Source organism: Adiantum capillus-veneris, chromosome 3 (genome assembly GCF_014529385.1).
Source record: "Adiantum capillus-veneris isolate H3 chromosome 3, ASM1452938v2, whole genome shotgun sequence".
Lineage (NCBI taxonomy): Eukaryota > Viridiplantae > Streptophyta > Polypodiopsida > Polypodiales > Pteridaceae > Adiantum > Adiantum capillus-veneris.
Genome location: NC_140933.1, coordinates 44032280 through 44054348, shown reverse-complemented (window position 1 = coordinate 44054348; position 22069 = coordinate 44032280). Strand labels below are relative to the sequence as shown.

The 22069-nt window shown below is 43.2% G+C and overlaps 2 protein-coding genes across 5 annotated transcripts in view; both read right to left on the bottom strand.

The window, feature by feature from the left end:
- The window catches only part of LOC147460828 (uncharacterized), a 41476-nt gene extending 23021 nt beyond the window's left edge, over nt 1–18455 (bottom strand). For 3 of the 4 annotated variants that reach the window (XR_015187532.1, XR_015187530.1, XR_015187531.1), the window contains exon 1: nt 4705–18455. The gene's annotated coding sequence lies outside the window, so the exon portion shown is untranslated. The remainder of the gene's footprint in view (nt 1–4704) is intronic. The other variant, XM_086508519.1, reaches the window with a different exon arrangement.
- The window catches only part of LOC147460826 (uncharacterized), a 114088-nt gene that overhangs the window by 2284 nt on the left and 89735 nt on the right, over nt 1–22069 (bottom strand). The gene's annotated exons all lie outside the window — the stretch shown is intronic.

Genomic DNA, 22069 nt, shown 5'->3' with positions numbered 1-22069 from the left:
GATAGTCTGACAAGGGTAAGCCTCTAGTCGTTCGACTTCGCCTGAAATCGTGTCGCTCTAGATTGTGTCTCTCTTTCTCTTCTTCATACCTTTCAAGCCATTTTGCATCGGCGCTGAATTTAGTATACAGAACATCATGATCTTTTCTCGCATGGCCAAGTTCATTTTCTTCGGCACCCCTTGCCGTTGCGGCTCCTCTCCCACCAGTCTTGCATCCTCCTCATCGCTTCACAGTCGAGGCATTTCTGGATCAGAAACGGATAGAAATTCGATCGTCAATACAAGAGACTCTTGCACCAGCCATCCTTTTGCCATGCTCCCCTCTGGACGCGCTTTTTGGCGAACAAAACCCTTAAGTGTTTTCATGAACTGCTCTAGAAAGAACATCCAACGGCTGTGGACTGTACCTACCACTACAACCTCATCTACTACATGGACGAGCAAGTGCATTTGGATAGTTAGGCAGCTCCTGGGTAGATACTTCTCAATCATGCAAATTGCCTCAATGGAGTTAGCCCTTGCGACTGCAATAGATTCCTCCCGTATCTCCTTGGAAGAGATCCACCGCACTAGCTCTGAAATCTTGTATATGCAGGTCCGCACTTCCTCCGTTAAACACCCCTTGACCGCAATTGGAAGAATGAATTGCAAGAACTTATGTCAATCGTGTGATTTCAACCCTGACAATTGATCATCACGGGCAAATGCTGTCTTGAGACATCCCATATATCCTGTTGGCGTCCTGAACTCTGAAATCACCCTTTTCACTTGTCGCTCTTCGTTTTTTAGCAATACCCATGGCGCTCTTGGAAGTTTTATTTGACCAGCTGCATTGGTGAAAGGCCACAGCTCTGGCATCTTTCCAACCGACTGCAAATCATCTCGTGAAGCTCGATTGTCTTTCATTCCCATGATTGTCTTCCAGAGGAGCTCTCCCACCTTCTTGAATATATGCATTGGATCCAGCAAATGGTTAATTAGTAGATCACCTCAGTACGGCAACGTATGGAGAATGGACAAACGTTTCATTCCTGGAACAGGTTGCCCCTCATGTTGCTCCCATCGGCGACGTCACTCTTGTACATGCATAGAACGACATTCGACGCGACCAAGCTGGCCTTCGCGCAAGTGATGGCCATCTGGAAGATAACGGTGGTGGCCTTGATAAATTGTCTTTCGAAGAGAGGTAGAATAGCGCATATCCAAAGACTGCCCGCAAATTGGACATGCATTGTATCCCGAAGTTGTTAGTCCTGCATATATCAAAGCATGAATCAGGCCAAGGCAAAGGGCTTGCGAATAGCGAGAATTTTGTAAATCAATAACCATTACCAGAAGCTTCTCCGTATCCTGGCCAATCATGCATAGTCCACATAAGAAGTACATGGATCCTTGCATGCTGTTGTCCTACTGGTTCAACCGCATATGCTATGTCGCTCCGATGCCATAACTCCTAGAGCTCGTCAACTAGTGGAGCTAGATGAACATCCATGTTTTTTGCTTTGAACTTACGAGGTACAATCAAGCTTAAAATCAAATGACCCTTCTTAATAGCAAGCCACGGCGGAAGGTTGTAATTGATGACACACACGCCAAGTGCTCCATGACGAGCTTCTCAAGCTAAATGGATTGACTCCATCCATTGCCATGCCCAAACGCAAATTGCGTGGTTCACTCTTAAAATGTGGCCAGGTATCTTCAATGTGCCTCCAAGCCTTCGAATTAGCGGGCACCCTAAATGTTGCGTCAGTGGATCTATTCGTAAAATACCACCGCATCAACTTTGCAATGGAACCACAACGAAACATGCTTTTTATCCTAGGAATAATAGGAAAATGTCGCAACACTTTAGCTGGCACTATCTCGCCAACTGCATCTTGTTTGTAGCGCATTGCTCCGCACTTAAGACACGACAGACAATTTGCGAATTCATTGCGAAAAAGAATACAATCATTTGGACATGCATGAATCTTGTTGTAGTCCAAGCCAACAGAAGTCAGAAGTTGCTTTACGTCTGGCCTGGAGTGAGGCATTTCATTGCCAACCGGGAGAAGTTGCTCCCGCAATAACCTGTTTAAGCCACATTAAATTAAAATTAAAGCTCTCCGAGCACATCACTGTTGCAATCGGAAAATCTCTTTTGTAAATTATGTACTTAAACAAAGCAGTGACGCTTGCATCTGACCACCCGTACACTGACTGAAGATTCAAAAACGCCAAACAAGTACGAAGCACAGATATTTTGGCGCCTTCATAGATTGGTTGACGTGCCAACTTTCTCAACATGTCTTCAAGAGATAGACGCAAGGCTTCTGGTGCTGCTTCGTTCGCGGTCTCCTCGCTTGTCTGGAAGAAAGCATCCAGCATCTCCTCCATGCCGTCGTCTTCTGTCTGTAAGCTCTTTTTTGCTTCTATCAGTGGCTCTATATTGGTCGGACCTTCACGCATAATCTTTTTTCTCTCTCAGATGTAGGTGTTATGTCGCAAAAATCAATGTCCGTTCCGTAGGAGTCATATTGCATATTCTGTACGGTTTCTCTAGCAATCTCTCCGTACTTGTGCACATGCTCATTACATATCCTACGCAAGCGCAGGATTTGATACTTGCAGAGCGTGCACGAGCATGCAATCTTTTCCTCCATATTAGTTGATGACATTGCCATCTACAATGATTATGAATGTTGTTTTAATATATATATATATATATATATATATATACTCCTCACAATGTAAACTACCTGGCATTCTCTAGTCTTGCCCAATCTCCGTACACCTTAGTCCAGAGGTGTACGGAGATCAGGACCACCGGGTCAAAATCTCGTTTTTATTCGTCAAATCCTATATGGGTAGACACATACGTGCACTCCCAAGTGTACATGGCAATACATGTAGCAGACAAAACCCCTTTACCTCTTTTAGTTCCATAGTTTCTTCTCTGTCTACGTATCCTATCTCTCGTTCTTCTCTCTCGATCTCGCTCTCGCTATCTCTCTTTCTCTCTCGATCTCGCTCTCGCTATCTCTCTTTCTCTATTTTTCTATCTCTCTATTTCTCTATTTTCCTATTTCTCTGCCATAACTCCTAGAGCTCCACTTCCCTAACTCTCTCTCTCTCTCTCTCTCTCTCTCTATCTATATATATATATATATATATATATATATATATATATATATAACTCTCTTTCTCTATCTCTCTATTTTCCCTCTCTCTCTCTCTCTCTCTCTCTCTCTCTCTCTCTCTCTCTACTTCCCTATCTCTCTAATGATCGAACGAGCGACTAATCTACGGAGATCTAGACGCCCACGACTGCGGAGGACTACACAACATCGACAGAGACTGCATCAGAGGATCTAGCTAGGTCATTTTGGCTCGACATGCACAACGTTCGATAAGAGTACTGACCATGGAGGAGATCTACCCATCCCAACTAGCTCGTTTAGCCGTTTAGTCCACACCCAGCAGTTTAGGATTCCATAATATTTTATTTTGTCATCTTCTTACTCTAACTTTGTATCAGATCCATCACATTGTAATTTTCTTGTCTCATGTCTCATAGGTCACTTTGGCCTTTCGAAGACGTTAATATAACATTGCATTTCATTTCTCTTTAATTTTATTTTTCTTTAGTTTTAATTTCCTAAGCATACATTAATTCTCTCTCTCTCTCTCTCTCTCTCTCTCTCTCTCTCTCTCTCTCTCTCTCTCTCTTTGATTACCTACACACACATTTCTCTCTCTCTCTCCTACCTACACACACACCGTTCTCTCTCTCTCTCTCTCTCTCTCTCTCTCTCTCTCTCTCTCTCCTACCTACACACACACCGTTCTCTCTCTCTCTCTCTCTCTCTCTCTCTCTCTCTCTCTCTCTCTCTCTCTCTCTACACACGATGTAGAGGTAGAGAGAGAGAGAGAGAGAGCAAGAGAGGGGTTGGGGAGGGTGGAGATGGACATAATACCTGGGCAACAGGTTTCGGCCAAGATCCGAGCCGGCGAAAATGGTCCCTACGTGCGGGTTTCGCTTTTTTCTCTCAATTTTTTTGACGTCGATATACGCATCGCTATACGCGTGGCAAATAAAGCCTTTCCACGCGTATATCGACGCACATTGTGACGCGTATAACGATGTCCGCTAATATCGTCGATATACGCATGAAAAAGCATGACCGTCGATATAAACGCGTCGATATCTTCCTTTAGTGTTGTAGTGAATACCGCCATTTAGACAATTCTTCAGTCTAGCAAAAAGCTAAGATAGTCGCAATTCGGACATTTCACTCAATGCAAAGAGTTCAAAGCAAGCTTCCGATGGGTGGAGCTAGCTTTGCGACCCATAGAAGACTACTTCTTGCTCAACATCTCGTCAATTGATTCAAAATTGACAGAAACCCTAAACAATAGCGTCGCAATAGGCCATACCACTACATGTAACATTCAAACAGAGCAGAGAAAGAAATGTCAGCCAAACCTGATCAAGAAGAAAAATTGTCCATGTCATAGCAGAAGATGGGGCAATGCTCGTAGATGAAGGTCCAAATAAGCAACGGACAATTTGGAGAACTGAATAGAAGGCCACGATTCTAAGGGTGATGGAAGCGCTTTTGAAGTCAATTGCAAAATAATTAAACCATTATGAAACACTGACACAAAGTCGAAAAATAATTCTAACCTGAACATCAAGAAACGCGATAGCATCAAGTTTCTTACACAAGGGCTTTCATGTCGCTAAACACCGCTTCTTGGATGACTGTAGAAGTGTAGATAGTGAAAGAGCGAGTTTGCTTGTCCGTCACAAGGAATACAAGCGCCGAGATTGACGCTATGATGGCAACACACCACAGGGAAAGTTCTGAATGTTGCAATGAGTTCCATCACATGATAAGGAGGATACGGAGCAGGGGTCGCCCTTGGCACTGCCACTGGCCACCGAAGGGCTTGCCATAGCTTGCTGCTGCTCACCCTTCAACTGGCATACAAAACAAGGGCTCGAGACCCGCTCGAGAGATTAGTAAAGACCTTGAACAACTCGACACTCTGGCTCGGCTGAGTCCAGGCGGAGAAACAAACCACCACAACCCAATGAGGGTATATTCACCACCACAGCCCACTGCGGGCGCTCAATCAGTTCTGCCAAAGATCTAGAGGCTCAGTTTTGCTCCCGTTATCTGCACCTGATGATAGTATTAATAGCATGCGGCCTCCACTGAGGGAAGTCCTGCGGCCTGCGCAACAATGACAGCACACAGCCCCTTGCTGGGTCAGCTTGCAGCGAGCAGTATCCAATTTGCCAGAGGCCCTTTGAGCTCCCTATGAGTATCTGACCTATTGCCCCCTCCTGTATTCGCGAAGAGGCCTTGAACCACATCCCAACACGGGTGCCAATGAAATAAGGGATAAGCCTACCCCTCTGACCTGCTGTAAACAGTAAGGGCCGTAGCCCCCTTTGTGGGATAGCCGCTGGCACACAACCCCCTGCTGTACGTTCTATAAATAGCCCCTCACGGCGACCTGTCTCTGATGCAAACTATATGGCGCACGACCCCCTGTGAGAAATAGCTCGCAGCCAGCATAGCTCCCTGCTGTGCCCGAATGAACAGCTCCCTTGGGGCAACCTGTATCTCCCAGAGCGCGCACCCGCGACGCCAAAGGCTGAGAAGCTGTATTTCCTGCTCGTGCTCCCCCTACTGGAGCTTGGAACCTTGAAGGCCCGTTAATCCTCTGGGCGCTTCCAATTCCCCTCCACAACTGACCTTACCACCTACCCTTGTTAAAGCATCAAGAGGGCGTGCCCACGCGGCATCCCCACTCAAGATCTCCTCGGTATACTTTTCCACAAGTGTGCCTTCCCACCTCGGAGGAGGCCTCTGGTCGGATCGGAGCCCTCTAGGCCTCAAGACACAAAGTCGTGTTAGTATCCATGGGCCGAGAGGTAGTGGAGGGTCCCAAAGTGTTCTCCAAAAAGGGGACCCGTAACAATAGACACCTACCAAAGAAGCAACTAAACGCTCATCTGAAGCAGCAAAATATTGAATTGTAGGTAAATGCAGAGCTAAATTGTTTCGATTTGGTGCCACCTCCCAAGACCTATAGATGATGGAAAAAGACCATGATGTATTCCCACATCTTACCAATCGATGCATCACAAAACATCAAAATTTCCTAATTACTCACGGGCCATCGGTCGTTTCACACTGGCCATTCAATGTCTAGACCACAAAGACCTCAAATAGTGCAGGTAATTTGAGCGGCAACACCCTATAGAAAATGGCAAGAGCTCTCAGCATCCCCCCCCCCCCCAAAACGGGGGGTAGGTCCCCTTCTCCCTTATGCATACGGTATGAGCATAAAATAATGGGGGGCTATCCCTATTGCATACACTTATGTCTAACCTCTAAAAACCCCCCTCTTGTACACTCACGTGATACCATACGAAAATCCATAGTGAATCCCCCCGGGGCCCCAATCCACTGCCAACATTCGTAGGATGGTCTACCTAGTTTACACAATGATGCAAAACCTTTTCTACAAATGTATACTAGATAAAGTACATAGCCATCTGACTATTGTGTAGCTAGGTGTTGTGGGACGCATGTCTAACCTCACCATCATATCTTATTGCAGTATTAGCGAGAATCGCGATTAAATTGTCAATCCATGGGATGAAGCTGACTCGACTAGTGCATAGAGGCTACAAGAGGTTGTCAATCTGTCAGAAAACAACTAACAACTTGCATTTAACTCAAGCTACACTCAAGTGACTGAAATCAACAAAAGCCAATCACTCATCGGTAAAAAAATCACATCCATTACAGCATCAAATGACATCCAAACGTAACAAAACTTCTAGGACATGTTTATAAGACCTAAGCACACATGCTTATGGTCTCAAACCCCACTGTTAGACAAGCGGGTAGACAGACATGCGAATAACCTCCCAACCATCCTATATATAGGCCCCTGGCCCTCTTCCATATATAGACCCCTTTACTGCATGTGTGTCCGGCACATTGTCCGGGCCGTGCCCGTCTAGTCCTACCCTTGGCATGACATTACTCCCCCCTTGGAGAAGCGTTTTCGTCCTTGAAAACATAAGTAGTGGTATCTTCATAAGAACACTAATGTTTTCCACCGTGGCATCCCTCATGGATCCAACGGTTCGTTGAATCGGAACTCAGTTCATTGGGAGGTTCAATGAAATCAAGAGTAACATCTTGATTTTCTACATTGTTGTCCCTGTGCAACCGTCTTGGTTAACCGACTCATAATCAAAAGAGCGTGAAGGCTCCATTTAGAACTCACTTGAGAATGCTAAACGAGTTATCACAACTAAGAGGTGTTTAAATGCATACCCAGGGTTCAGACTTTCTGAAGATACTGGAATGTGCAATATAACCTCGGCTCATCTTTCCATAAAAGTACTACGCTGACATACTCATCAGCAACAACCAAGTCCTTGACTTGCGGTGGTTTCTTGCCAATAGTCAACCTCATCCAAACTGATGATTAAGGTTGATAACTTGAGAATAACAGGCAAAGACTAGAACTAGATGTAACATGCCTTTCATCATATGAAGCAAACTCCAAACCAGAAAGGTAACCGATCTAGTTGTTTTCGCTCCTTGCTAACGTATGCACTTAGCATATCCTTTAGCGTGCTTTACTAACGTATGCACTTTGCATATCCTTTAGTACTAAATATAATGCTTGTAAGCTGCCCATCCTACGCGGGATGAATAGCAACAGTAAGAGTGAGGTGCTTTCCCCCAACCACTTACAGACAGTCGCCCACGACTGACGAGAAACTATGACTCAATCATTGAGTATCCATCCATATACTCGATATGGAATGGAGACAACCAACTAAGTTGAAAGCAGATTGGAGTTTCAAGCAGCCAATCACGAACACCCATACTCAGCCATCACCTTGTATGGCAGGGTGTAAACTCATACTAAATCTGCAAGAGAGATTGCACTGGCAGTGCAAAAAATTGCAAAAACAATAATGTCCATGAATTTTCATGCCACTCCGAATAAATTTGTGGTAAACACTAGGGCCCATAACACCTAGTGTGCATGCATTTAACACAAACATATCTGAACCGCAATTCCATGACGAGACTTTTCACGGTACGTACATGAAAGTTTTGCAACAAATTTGGACCATAATAGAATGTGACAACCCGATCACACCTAGGTACCAACCATGAGACATTCTCATATACATAGCATACTTAGCTATATGTAGAAACGACCCTCTGTTAAGGTGGTTTCACAGTACTTGGAATTGTAACAAGTTTGTACTTAGTACCCGACAATTTATGGCCACTGAAATTGCTCCTGATACTGTGTACTTAAAATGGTTGAACCAATGGATACGACCAGCACCTAGGGACTTCGTCGCGACACATTGTTAGAAATTTGGCGCCAGTGTCAATCCCAGAGACTCATATTCTCCACATGTGGAATATGCCTCAAACAAGGATATCAAGAAAAGAGACATCCATCAAGTACGAGCTGGTACTTGTGTGTGGAGGTAACTGCAAACACTCCGCGACAAGAGTAAGAGGGACCCTCATTATCATGCTCCACACTGGCTAAATTGAACTCCTTGAGTTCCTAGACCATGTTGTATCCCATGTGACAACATGTGCCAAATCGAACCCTACAACTAGGTTCGTAGCAGCATAAGGTATAGTGGACGCTACGGTCTAAAATACTCTGTTCCAACATGCCCTTGGCATGTCTTTGAAACATTCAAGCGTATTTATACGACTTGCACTGGAAACCGTGGGTGTTGCCTGCGCAATCCAACCCCTTTGGTTAACATCTACGTAGTCAAACCCCTTGGTAAGACCCTCTGTAGAAACTGCTCAACGAGCAGGCAACGGTAACCAACATAGTTAACCGTGTACGTAATGATTGAAATCAACTCGAAAAGTTGAATTCGTCCGCTACTGTGTGGTAGATTGCGGAATTCTTTCCTTGAAAGTTTAACTGGGAGAGATCAAACTGTGATCCTCAATGCCTATGGGGTGATTTAGCAGTCACCCTCCGGGTTGTACCCTAAACAATATGTCCATAGACACTCCGTAGTGCTATAGAGAGAGTAGGGAATCCATACAAGGGAACTGCCTAGCTCTTTATGGACAGCCATGTTGTCGCAAGTGATTGCTGCATCTATACTTTCTTGTAGAGATGAGCTGTTGTGAGTTTTAGATTTAGCAAAAACTCAACTTAAGTGTCGCATTGAAAACATGTAGTGCAAAAATGACACTTTAAACATCCTGAATGACAAGACCCTTGCTTGTCCATTAACATCGATGTATACTTCCCTGGGTAGATCTGTTCACTCTTGAAAACAATCACCCAAAGAATGCCAATAGTTGGGTCTTACCCTTGGTCTGACAATGGCTCTTAGCCTGGGTGGCTCATAGCCCTTGTGCAAATTAGTGTTCAATGGACGAACCGATGAAGACTAATTTGAGTAGCATCTTAGCCACGTGCTAGCTGAGAGTTAGAGCACCTTGGCTCAGGCTGACTCACGAGCAAAACACGTATCAAAAGCTTCTTAGAAGATTTTCATTATTCCCTTAAAGAGAGAGAACGAAAGAGAAGAAGAGCATGCTAGGCTGCGGAACTTGCCTTGAACGACTATGACGTGTATAGTTGATTGCCATGCTCATGTACATCTTATGCCTAACGTGCAGCGTATCCTATAAGCATGCAACAAGTTTCTACTATGACACTCTCATTGAGAGAGGTAAAAGAAAAACACAACCACATCTTGATCTACCTGCCTTGCAGGGTCGTGATTGTATGAAAATGACTTAGCATTGGCACTTTGCCTGTGAAATAAGTCCTAGATGTAGGTTCCTTTTAGTGTTGTTGGGTGTTGATAGCAACCAACCATCAGGTTCAACAATCCATCACTTAGGTTGTCCTTGACAGAGTTGCGAGTGTGATAGCGGAAGCATAATGCATAAAGTGGTGGAATCCATGCCACCTGCTTAGCATGCCTTGCATGCAAAAACATAAGCCCTTGGCTACTATAACGGTCTCAAGCGTGAGAACCAAAACCATAAATGCCTTGCACAGAATAAACCGGTAAGGATTCTGTGAGCTGACATTCCCTATTTGCCAGTTCCCCAAACTTGTGTGCCAAAGCCCTTGATTCCAAATCAATGGCAGTATCTCGGCACAAGGGAGAAGCCGTGCTTCATGTAAAATTGCCAAAGCACTTTGCTTTGCACAATGACAGTAATTGCCAAGTAAAGTGTAAACATGGAAAAAAAAAAAAACTTAAACTTGGCTAACCTGGTAGTTGTTGCTGCAACCATTTGTCATGAAATTCCAAAGGAAAAGCTCGTGTAAAGGTGGCTCATAGCCAAATCTACCGTGCGAGAGAGAGTTGTCGCATATGTATATTCGCCCCCTTGTATCCTATACATCCATCGTATACGGAATGAAAGAATCTGCAAACATTTTGCCAAATCTGTCCCAAGTTTGTATGCTCATAGCATATGCCAAACGTGGGAAGTCTCAATGCAAGATGCATAAATTGAAGCCTTGCTTCATAGAACGACATCTGGCCTCATGGCCTACAAATGCGATGGATGGCAGATGCCATAGCAAAGAGACTCAGCCTTGTCGATCATGTACAAAAAATTGACCTTGTCAAAATTTCATAGGGAAACGGCCTTGCCAAATTTTGCTACTGATTGAGAATCATAACATTCCCGATAGTGAGAAAGATATCATCTACAGTTGAGCTATCACATGTCAGCGATTGTCCAATACTGCTTGTTCAAAGCAACCTTTGCTTGACGAAATTGCATATGGTGGTCAACATTGCATTCAACTCCTAGCTGTGAATGTCAATGTTTCGTCCATTATGCTTCATGTACCCATATTGCCTGCTCCTAGCAAGCTGCAATGGCTTGGAAATGAGTATGCATCCAATGGGGCCATGCTCCCAGAAATCTTGCATGATCGACCTTGTCGAATTGTAAACGTAATGCAAAAATAGTAGAACATGTGCAAATTATGCATCACATACCTGATTAGCGCTATGAATGATAACCGTGATCCTTCATTCCATTGTATACGAGAATTCTATGAAGTAGAGAATTATCAAGCACTGTGCGCAATAATTAGTCTACTTCATGCTGTCAAGGGCCTTGCCCAATTCGCAACCAATTTGGAATCTTGTGAGCAACTTCAATGCTCCAATGGTGGTACACAAAGTGTGTGCCGGTCACGCCGAGCTCTGTGCACCTTGAACAAGAGCGTTTCCGTCGAACCATTCAAGCCTTGCTCGATAAATTCTACCTATCTCTTGGGCGGCAACCATTGCACCAGTAGGAATTCACAAAACCAAACAAAGTGCAGATGATTGTATAAAGAATACAAAAATTAATGCCGAAACATAACAAAAATACCTGGAGCGTTAGCAGATGCACTTTGAAGCCTCGCCAAGATGCCAACCCACGACCTTGTCGTGCATGGTGCTGGATCTCTCCCGTGGGATCCATAAAGTCTCGAGTTTGGTGTCCTACCGTTCATCCGCTCCGAATAGGGAAAACCTTGTCGACTGGGCTTCACTCGAATCGAAGAGAGTTTGTAATTACATTAGACAATTGGAATTGTTGCTCCATGCAATTTCCATGGCCCCTCCATGCTTGCCCATGATCATCGATATGCAGGCCATGCAAGCCTCCGATGGGAGGGGTAGCCGTGGGATGGCCCCCTAGGGGGTCTGCACCTGGGATGGCTTGCAGAGCCGCTCACTGTGGCCGTTTTTGTCATGCATATCATGGACTGCCGCCCTTAGTAAGAGTGGGTGCCCAAAATAGGGCGCCCCAAAGGCCCTGTGTTTTGAAGAAAAAAATAATAGTAAATTAGAAAAAAAACAAAACATGTACTTCCTGGCTATGGCGGATCGACTGCGCGCAAAGATAACGCCATGCTAGGTGCCTGCGTTGCTCGACACAGCGCGCTCATGAAGCGAGCTTTGCTCCTCAGCCCGGCGCGCTCCCATCAGGCCAAACTGCACTCGATTCCAAGCAGGTCGACGGATTCCCCAATTCCATGCAAGGTCCGCTTCACACGCGGCCTCCTCGGCTCTGGAGGGACTGCATCCCATAGCCCTGCTTGCTGTCGAGTCTCTGACGGTGACCGTTTCTGCCATGCAACTTGATGCACGACCTTACCCTCCTTTGCATGGCTTTTCATGAGACCTGAACTTTGCCAGGGCTGCGAGAGAGAGAGAGAGAGAGAGAGAGAGAGAGAGAGAGAGAGAGAGAGAGAGAGAGAGAGAGAAAGAGAGAGAGAGAGAACATGCATCGAAGTAAAGCTTCCTCCTCCTCCACAAGGCTTCCTCCTCCTCCATAGCTCCTCTCTCCCCTAGAGCTCTGATACCAGTGTTAGACCAGCGGGTAGACAGACATGCAAATAACCTCCCAACCATCCTATATATAGGCCCCTGGCCCTCTTCCATATATAGACCCCTTTACTGCATGTGTGTCCGGCACATTGCCTGGGCCGTGCTCGTCTAGTCCTACCCTTGGCATGACACCCACTTTAGGTCAAGTTCCAAAATCGCGATTATTAACAGTAGTGGATTTTGACCTAGTCGTTTTTGACCCAGAATGCATCTAAATGCTTAGCAATGATACCCCAATACCCCGCCTATGCTTAGTTTTTTATTTGAAAGTGTAAATTCTTAGTTATGATGAAATTAGGCCGCGGGTCGGCGACGCCAAAAGCTACGAAATACTGTGAATTAGCTTACGTCAATGCATAGAGCTCTTACTTGCGGTTACAATGCAATAAACACGACTGCAATGTGACAATCGGAGAGGGAGTAGGAAGCACGAGAAGGAGAGGAGTGAGCGCCGTTAGCTTCCGCTGTGTATTTCTTATCCAAAACTTATAAAAAACTTACAAAAATTGGCTTTTATACCTTAGCCAAGGTTTTTGGGTGGTCAAAACTAATAATCTGGAGTTCTACCAAAGCTGGGTAATGACAGGTTGATACAATCTGGAAGCTTGTAGCCCCGGCTCATTAATTACAGAGTTTATTCGACAAAACAGGAGTTACAATATTCTCGATTTATCAAAATAATAAGTGTTTTACAAAGAGAACTCCGAAAAATGGTATCCATATTAGCTTGCTGCTAACATTCCCCCCCTCCTCGCCTGTGTCGTCCCTTGACACAGGCGAGAACTCCGAGAACTCCGAAAAATGGTATCCATATTAGCTTGCTGCTAGCATTCCCCCCCTCCTCGCCTGTGTCGTCCCTTGACACAACTTTATGGGTTGAAATAGTTTCGGGTTGGCGGCTGGCGAGTCGGTCTTTAAGTGCATTCAGTGCCTTCTGGTATCTGATTTTTCTTTCTTTATCTAGCACTTGCAGAAGCTGCATGGTCACTCTGTTCTTTTTCTCTAGTGCCTTGTATACTTCATCTGTCCCTTTGATCGAGGCCACGACTGAGGCCACGGCTGGATTCTCTCTGATTTTCCGTAAGAAGATTGGCTGATCATTTATCCGTTGTTCAGAGTATTGTAAAGAGGCATTGGCAACATCAACTGTACTTGAATTTTCTGAGCTGACAGGGTTGTCGTAAGAAGTTCATCTATAACTTCTATTAGCCGTTGGTCTTTCTCTTTGCAAGCATCTGATAATTTGGTGAGAAAATCACCTAAATCTTCCATTTATTTATGATGTCAATCTCTTGCTAGTTGATGTTGTTCAGCTTTGGATTTCATCTCCTGCACTTGCCACTGAAGATCGATAATGACGTTCATTCTGTCTTCTAACTCTCCTTGGAGAGTGTCAATCACCATCGCGAGTTCTTTAGCCTTTAAGCTGCAGCTAAGTGCTGCTGATCGAAGTCTCTCCGTCATATCCTACAGCTGCCTTGCATATTCATTTACTTGCAGTATTACCTCGTCATTAGATTTCCAATCCTCTTGTCTTGCCAGCTGGGTTGATGTGCCCGCAGCCTCTTGCTGTGTCGTGGCTACTGGTTCTTCTTGCATGGAGGTAGAGGGTTGCTCTTCTTCTTCTTTGTCCTCCTGAGGCTTTGTGGATGCCTCGGTGGTTTCTTGATGAGTGGAAGTAGAGGGTGTTTGCTAAGGCTTTTTGGTCTCTTTAGGTGCAGGACTCACTTCCTTTTCAGGCTCAGGTTCTTTCTCTAGTTGCTTCTCTTGTGTAGTAGCCTCTTGTGCAGATTCATCTGTCTTTTGCTCTTCAGGCTTTTACGTAGCTTCAACAGCTTTCTCTTGTTTCGGCTCTAATTCTTTCTCTTTTTTCTTCTCTTGCTGGTCAGCCTCTTGTGCATATTTCGTTTCTTTAGTGGACTCAAATTCTATGGCCTTATCTCAGGTTCACCTGCTTTAGTTGGCTCTTTTGTACTGTCTTTACTTGCAGGTGATGGTGGTGGGCTTGGTCCTTCTGTTCCATAGGCGGTGAAGTGGGTCGGGGAGACTCATAGCCTTGTTCGTGGTGTGCCTCTTCTCTTGCGGTTTCCTCGGCTTGTCTTTGTTCCTCCGCCTCTTTGGTTTTTCTAGCCGCTTATTCGGCTTCCTTCAGCTTGAGGGCTTCGGCTTCTTGGTACATTTTCTCCAAAGTCTCTGTCGGATCTTCAGCCTCTTTTCTTGTGTGATGCTTTGTCCTTGGGCCTTTAAGTTCACTAGGCACCCATTTCTCTGGGTCCTTCCCTTGTGCTTGTCGACTACGCTGGTAGGCGTGTTTTTCTCTTTCAAAGCGATCTTGTTTTTGCACGGGCTCTTCTTGGTGGGCGGCTACATATTTTCTCTTCATCTCCTCTCTACAAGATCTCTTTTCCTCATTATCTGAGCTCTCGCTGTTGTGCCATTCCGGAGAGCTTTCAGTTGACTCTTCATCTGATTTATAAGATCTCTTTCCTGAACTTGTAGCTCTAGGAGACGGTTGTGCTGCCAATATCCATGTGTTTTGGTCAGGGGCAGGTGGTAGATTGTCGGCCATGCCAATGGCATGGTATGCTATCCTTGTCAAGACTTCTGGCACACCCAAGTAAGTGATCTTGCCTTCTTTCTTGGTGCCCTTCAAGGTGGTCAGGACATACTGGGCGTGGTCCACCGGTTGCCTAGTTGTTGACTTTAGAACTTGTGTGAAAGCGGTGGCAACCGCGTGATTCGGCGTGGTGTACCTTGGTGGCCTTTTCGCCAAGAAATGGAAGTGCTGATGGTATAACCACGCTAGCTCTTCCACTTGGTTATGAATCAAATCTGTAAAGGTAGCTGCGGCGGTCTCTTTGGTAAAATTTCCTGTTGTTTTCCTATCCCTTGCTCTCAAAGTCATCCCTTCTTTGGGCAGTCTAAGTGCTTCTGCCACTATATCTTTAGTTATGACCACGTCAATCTTATTTCCCTGAGTGTCACATATTTGGGCAATTCCATCTTCTTTAATAGTGGACAAAAGCTAATAAGCTTTTTGAAAATCCACTCCGCAAGGCTCCTGTTCGTAGAAATCTCTGAGTCCTGGCCTGCGGTTGGCTTCTTTGGTCTCAGGCTTTGTGGCAACATCATATACTTCCTTTGGTAGGAGTTTCAACTCCACCTGATGTCCCTCTTCACTCTTGAATCTGCCGGTGAAGACTGTGGTATGATGCTCTTCTAACTGTTCTTTGGAGAGGTATGCTGCCTTGGCAGCTTTGACTGAGTCTGGATCCAATTGATATGCGGGCATTTCTCGCAACTTTTCCTTATGGTTGAGCTTTTTCTTGGCCCTCTCTGGCGAGCACCTCAATTGGTCAAAAGCTCTGCTATAAAGTGCACCAAGATTCCCTAAGCGATACGCTTGTTTTGAGCCATTTTTGCATGGCTCCTGTTCAATGAATAGAGTGCAAAGTTAATAGACTTGTTGAATTTTCTCTGAAATGTCCTTTAGTGTGAGATGCTGACAATTTTGGTCCAATTTGCTTCAAATCAATTTCTGAACAAGCATAGATGCATAAAAACATGCAAGGAACAAAATTGTAAAGTCAAAACAAATTTTTGCAACCAAAGTAAATAATCGCGATTATTTATAGCTGAGTATTTTTTTTAACTTTTTACAAACTTGGCTTCATAGGCTTGAAGTAAATACCAAATACATACTCTGAGTGAAATTTGGGTTCATTTGGATGCATAGGATAAAAATGATACCAGATTTTGGCTTTAAGTCTCTGAAACAGTAGATATAAAAGAAATTTGAGATTTTGAGCTCCATTTTGGTTCAAACTTTGCTAGTAGGCTTAACACATCATGACGTACTTTGGATGTATGATGGCAAAATATCAAAACTCCCCAATTTTGGCTAGAAAGTAAATAATTGCGATTATTACCTTTTCTACCAAAATCAATATTTTTTTGTACAAACTGGTTCTAGGCATTGTATAGACCTTGTCTATGAGATATGAGGTGATTTGGATCAAGAAATGTTGTCCATAACCCAAAAATTGGCTTGCAAAGACTTCTTTGCATTTTCTCGCAATTTTCCAAGTTATAGGTGCTCATTTTGGCTCATACTTGATTTTATGTAATAGGTGTGTATACATGGTAGGTGAGGTGATGTGACAATTTCCAAGCAAAAATGATGCAAAAGTACATAATCGTGATTATTTACAACAATGATAAATCCTTTGTTGCAAAACTTACAACTTTTGACCTAGACATATTCTATACACCTAAAACAAGTCCTAAATTGAATTTGGTCAAGTTTGGTCATGCCGGCATCACTTTGTGCTTTGTCGACTCTAAAATCACCGTTTGTTTGTGACTACACTACCTGTTGGGTTGGTCAGTCAACTTTGAGGCTTTGGACTTGTCCGCAACATAGTCGTGAAGCAACTCGTTCAATTCTGGCTCATTTAGAGTCATTTGATCCCGTATGTCGAATTGGACGCTTTGTAGCCTTCGAGCCGTTTTCCGATTTTCGAGGACTCTGCTTGATTGATTTCACTAAACCAATCATATACATTGTATATGAACCTCCTAGGCAAGCTATCTGTGGAGTCAGATCGGAATTCTGGCATTTGCCAAAAACCTAGCTTTTCTACTGGGGACCCCCTTGACCCCTGTTGAATGGTCAACAGATAATATAGAAAGCTTCTATGATGCTAGGGCATGCTGCAGTTCAAATCCCGTCTAATTTGGTTGAGTTGACAAGCCGCTATGGTCAGTTTTTGGTCGTAGGTCTTTGTGCACTGCTAGGTTTCTAGGTTTTTTCTAGGGGTTTAGATTAGCTACCGTTCATACAATATGGATCATTGATGAGTAAAGAACTTACCCCTCATGTCTCGTGTGAAACAGTGCTGAAAACGGGCAACTGTGGACTCCGGAAAAGATGCACGAAAGATGTCGAAAGCTCTCTCTACAAAGGCTACAAATGGAAATGATTTGGTTTTAGCCTACCTTGGATATCTATACCCGGACTTCCCGAACCAATTTTCCCCAAATGCCCCCGTTAGTTCTACTAGGCCATGAAATCTATGTTAGACTCAAAAATTTCCTTGATCGGATTCTTGTAGCTCATTCTGCAAGAATTTTGCAAAAGTAGGCCAGGCCGCTTAATTTAGGCTTCCTGCTTCCATCTTCTGATTTCATTGGAAGTTTTTGTACTTGTTTGCCTTGTCTCTCTGATCACCATCGTGTCTTCCGTTTTTCCATCTAAGCTTCCCTGCTATTTATTATTAATTTTTGACCTGTTTATTTGAAAAAATCAAAGAAAATAGCAAAATATCTCTAAAAAATAAAGTGAAAATCCAATAATTAAGAAAATCAATTGAAAAACACAGCTTTATTGTTTTTTGTTGGATTTTTCTATTTTTAAGTCTCATTATCAATAAAAATAATGAAAAATACCCAGAAAGGACTATTTTTTGATGATTTTTTGATAGTATATACACTATTTACACTCATCGGGAAGATATTATCAATGAATTTTTTCCTTGATGATGAATTATAAGGGAATTATTAACTAATTTTGCAAAAAATCGCACGTTAACATCGAATTTTTTCCTCCCTCTTCAAACATTGCCCTTAATTACTTAGTACTTAGTGCTCTCCACCCCTCCTAGATGGCGTGCTCCGGGACGAGTATGTCCATGGGTTGAACACTCGTGTATATGTATAGCCATGGTTGGCTCTACTATGCTTTGAAGATCAATGCAATTCAAACCACTATGATGTGCATGAGCTGGGTCTTGAGTAATTAACTCAAGGATTTTTGATGTCGAGGTTTGTTTTGTTGATGTCTTCCAAAGTGTGCTGAAGCATCCTGATGGTACCATCCTGTGCTCTCTGTTTGATTGTACCATCAGGATGCTTTAGCACACTGATTGCTTGGGTTGTTGGTAGCACTTTTGTTTGTTGTCGAGCTTTTTCTTGCCATTGGTAGCTTGGTCTGCCTGGTGTTGTATGGTGTGGTGGAGTCTTTTGAGACTTAACTCGCCATTGCTTGATTGGTGGAGAAGATAAGTGTTTCTTTTTCTTCCAAAACAATTTCATGTTAGGTTCCTTGCTCGGAGATGCTCGTCTCCATGTTTTAACCCTTGGAACCTTCTTTTGTTTTGTCGGTGAAGTTTTAGGCACCCAGATCTAGATCGGCTTATCCTTAAGCTGTGCTTTTGGTATCCAAATTTGCCTGACTCCTTGCATGCTACTTGTAGCATTTACTTGTCGAGGGGATGGAGAAGATTGACTACTTCGTGGTTTGGTCTGTTGATTGCTTCTTTTCCATTCCTCGTTGCTTGGTGCAATTGGAACAATGAGTTGCCCACCTTTAGGTGATAGCTTTAACTGATTTGTATCCCAATCTGGTACTAATTTGTATTTCTGCATCCACGGAATTTCAAGAATCATCGTCTCATTCATGTGTTCATCTGGTAAGCATACAAACTGATGAGGACATGAACATCCATGTACTATCACATTCAAGTTGACTACACCCAATGTTGGGATTGGTTTCTTGTTGCATCCTTTGATTATCACTATTCCTGCTCTCAACACTTGACTTGTTGCCTTTTTGTACGTGAAATAACTTACTGCATTTACTCTAGCTCCTGTGTCGACTAAGGCATTGGTGCTATGATTGTTGAGCTATACTTTGATGTGCAAGTCCATTCTGTCTAACCAATTATCATCTGTTGAAACTATGTCTTTAGGTAATTCCCATTGTCGGTCATCTATTTCTAGAGTGTTGATGGGAATCGGTATCTATTGATTCTTGAGAGCAGCTTTCCGTTTGAGTACCCGAATCCGCGCTTCCTCTTGTGCTTCATCAATAACCTACTGTTGTTTGATCTTTGGCTGCATGGATTCTTTTTAGCAATTCATTGGTTAGTGATAAATTATATTTCTTTAAACGACATCCACTAATCCAATTAGCCGTTGGTTCACCGTTTAGGATGGACAATTTTACTGCTCCACTTGGAGATACATCTTCAATGATAAACGGTCCGTTTTCCTTTTTCTTAAACTTGGGAATGTGTTACTTAAGGAAATAGAATAAAACTAAGTCCCCTTTCTTGAAGATTTTTGTGATTAAGTGGGAATCAAAAAACTCTTTTTGTTTCTGCTTTTGTGCATAGATGTGAGCTACAGTAGTTAGCCTTTGCTCATCTAGTCTTTCTCACAATTCATGTCCAGTCCACTCAAGATTCTGTGCTACCCTTAATGTCGGAAATAAAAATTCTATTGGTAGTATGGCATCAAGACCATAAACAAGGTTAAAGGGTGTAGCATTTAAAGTTGTTTTGAATGAAACTCGATAAGCCCAGAGAGTAGCATGGAGATTCATTTCCCAGTCTGTTCTTCCTGAACTAACCACTTTAGTCAGCACCGAGCTAAGAATTTTATTCATATGCTCAGCTTGTCCGTTTGCTTGTGGTGGCTAATAGGGAGTTGATTTGTTATGGATGACCATAAACTCATTAAGCAAATACTCAATTACCTCATTGAGGAAATGAGATTCCCGATCACTAACAATTTCTATTAGTAGTCTATATCTCGTGAATACATACTCATATAAGAATGCAGTAGTGGTTCTGGCATCATTCTTTTGAGTTGCTTTAGCCTCAGTCCACTTGGTCAGATAGTCCGTAGCTACAATGAGATATTGAGATTGGGTCCTATAACAAGGTGGCTGTATTGGCCCAACAAAATCTATATCCCATTTTGTGAAAGCTCTAGCCCCCATCATTGGTCTCAAGGGCATGCTAGCGATACGTGTTGGAATTTTTGCTTGTTGACAAGCATCACACCTTCGAACGTATTCTTTGGCATCTGCAAAAAGTGTTGGCCACCATATGCCTACCATCAAGATTTCTCTTGCGGTGGTCTCACTAGAAAAGCGACCTCTAGCTAATCCAGCATGTGCTTGTTCTATAATCAGAATATACTCGTTTCATTTGCACAAAGACGCAAATGTTGATCTTTACCTCTCCGATACAATTGGTTCCCAATAAGAGCATAGTCTCTTGCTTCAGTTTCAATTGCTCTTTGACGGCGTTTACTCATATCCTCAGGAAATGTTTGTCTTGATAAGTAGGTAACTAGATAGTTACTCCACTTAGGAACATGTGACATTTGAAACAATGTTACATGAGGTATGGGTGTTTGTTCTTGACATTGAGGACAATCCTTTACAAAAGATCAAACATCTCTCCTCATAGTCGGCCAAAATACTCCAACTCTCAAGATTTGTTGCATAGTTTGGTCTTCCACAAAGTGAAGTCCTACTATGGTAACATGTGCTTGACTTAGGTACTGTTCTTTTTCTTTAGTATTAATGAATAAGAGCAATAGCCCGTCTCAATTTCTTTTGTATAGCCTACCAACTAGTAATTGATACATAGCCGATTGCTCAATTTTTCTGATCGTGATAGGAAGTGGTATTTGTGAGTCCACTTGAGCTATTGTCATCAATGACACAATGTTTTCCGACCATCTAGGTATCATTTCCACGGAGAACAAATAGGCATCTGGTAGATCATCATCTACCCCTTTAGATGATTCTCCTGAAACAATCCTTGACAAATGATCTGCTCGTTGATGTGTAAAGTGCCGTTTTTTACAACCATAGTGAAATCAAATTCCAGAAGAATGATGAACCATCTCACTATTCTCCCTATGCTGCATGGCTTGTTGACCAAATACAACAAAGCTTGGTGGTCTACAAAGAACACAAACTTGTTGGCTAATAGGTAATGTCTATACTTTTTAACAACATAGATCATTCCTAATCCTTCCCTTTTGGTGGTGGTGTAATTATTTTCCGCCATGTTCAATTGTCGGCTAGCATAAGAAATAGGAAAATCTTTCCGTCTCCTGGTTGAGCTAGTATACAACCGATAGCAAAATTGGAAGCATCTACATGTACGTGGAATACCTTATTCCAATCTGGTGTTTTTAAGATTGGTGATGAGGTGAGAGCTTGCTTAAGCTTCGTGAAGGATTCTCCACATGCCTCGGTCCATTCAAAGTGTGTAATCAAGCTATACATGGGTTTTGCAATTATAGCGTACATGTAGATGAACCGTCGGTAATATCCACAATGCCCCAGAAGGCTTGTACCCCCTTGACTGTTGTTGTTTTAGGCAAATGAGCAATGACATGAATCTTCTCAATATCAGCAGCTATGCCATTTTTAGACACTATTTGTTCAATAGTTTTTCCTTGTCTACCCATGAATGTGAACTTTTTAGGATTTAAGCAAATCCTATAAAGTCTACATTTTTTGAATACCTTTTTGAGGTGTTCAAAATGATCAGCCCAGATTGATGAATGTACGCATGGATCATCCATATACACTTCTAAGAATTTCCGAAGATATTCTTTGAAACCATGGCTCATCAACCTTTGAAATGTGGCTGGAGCATTAGTTAACCCAAACGGCTAACCTGATAGGAAAATTTACCCCATTCTGTTGCAAAAGCGTTTAATGCTGATCTTTTGGGTCAACCAAAAGTTGATTGTATCTCGAAAAGCTGTCTAAGAAACTGTAAGCTTCTTTTCTTGCAACTCGTTCTAAGACATGCTCAGTGA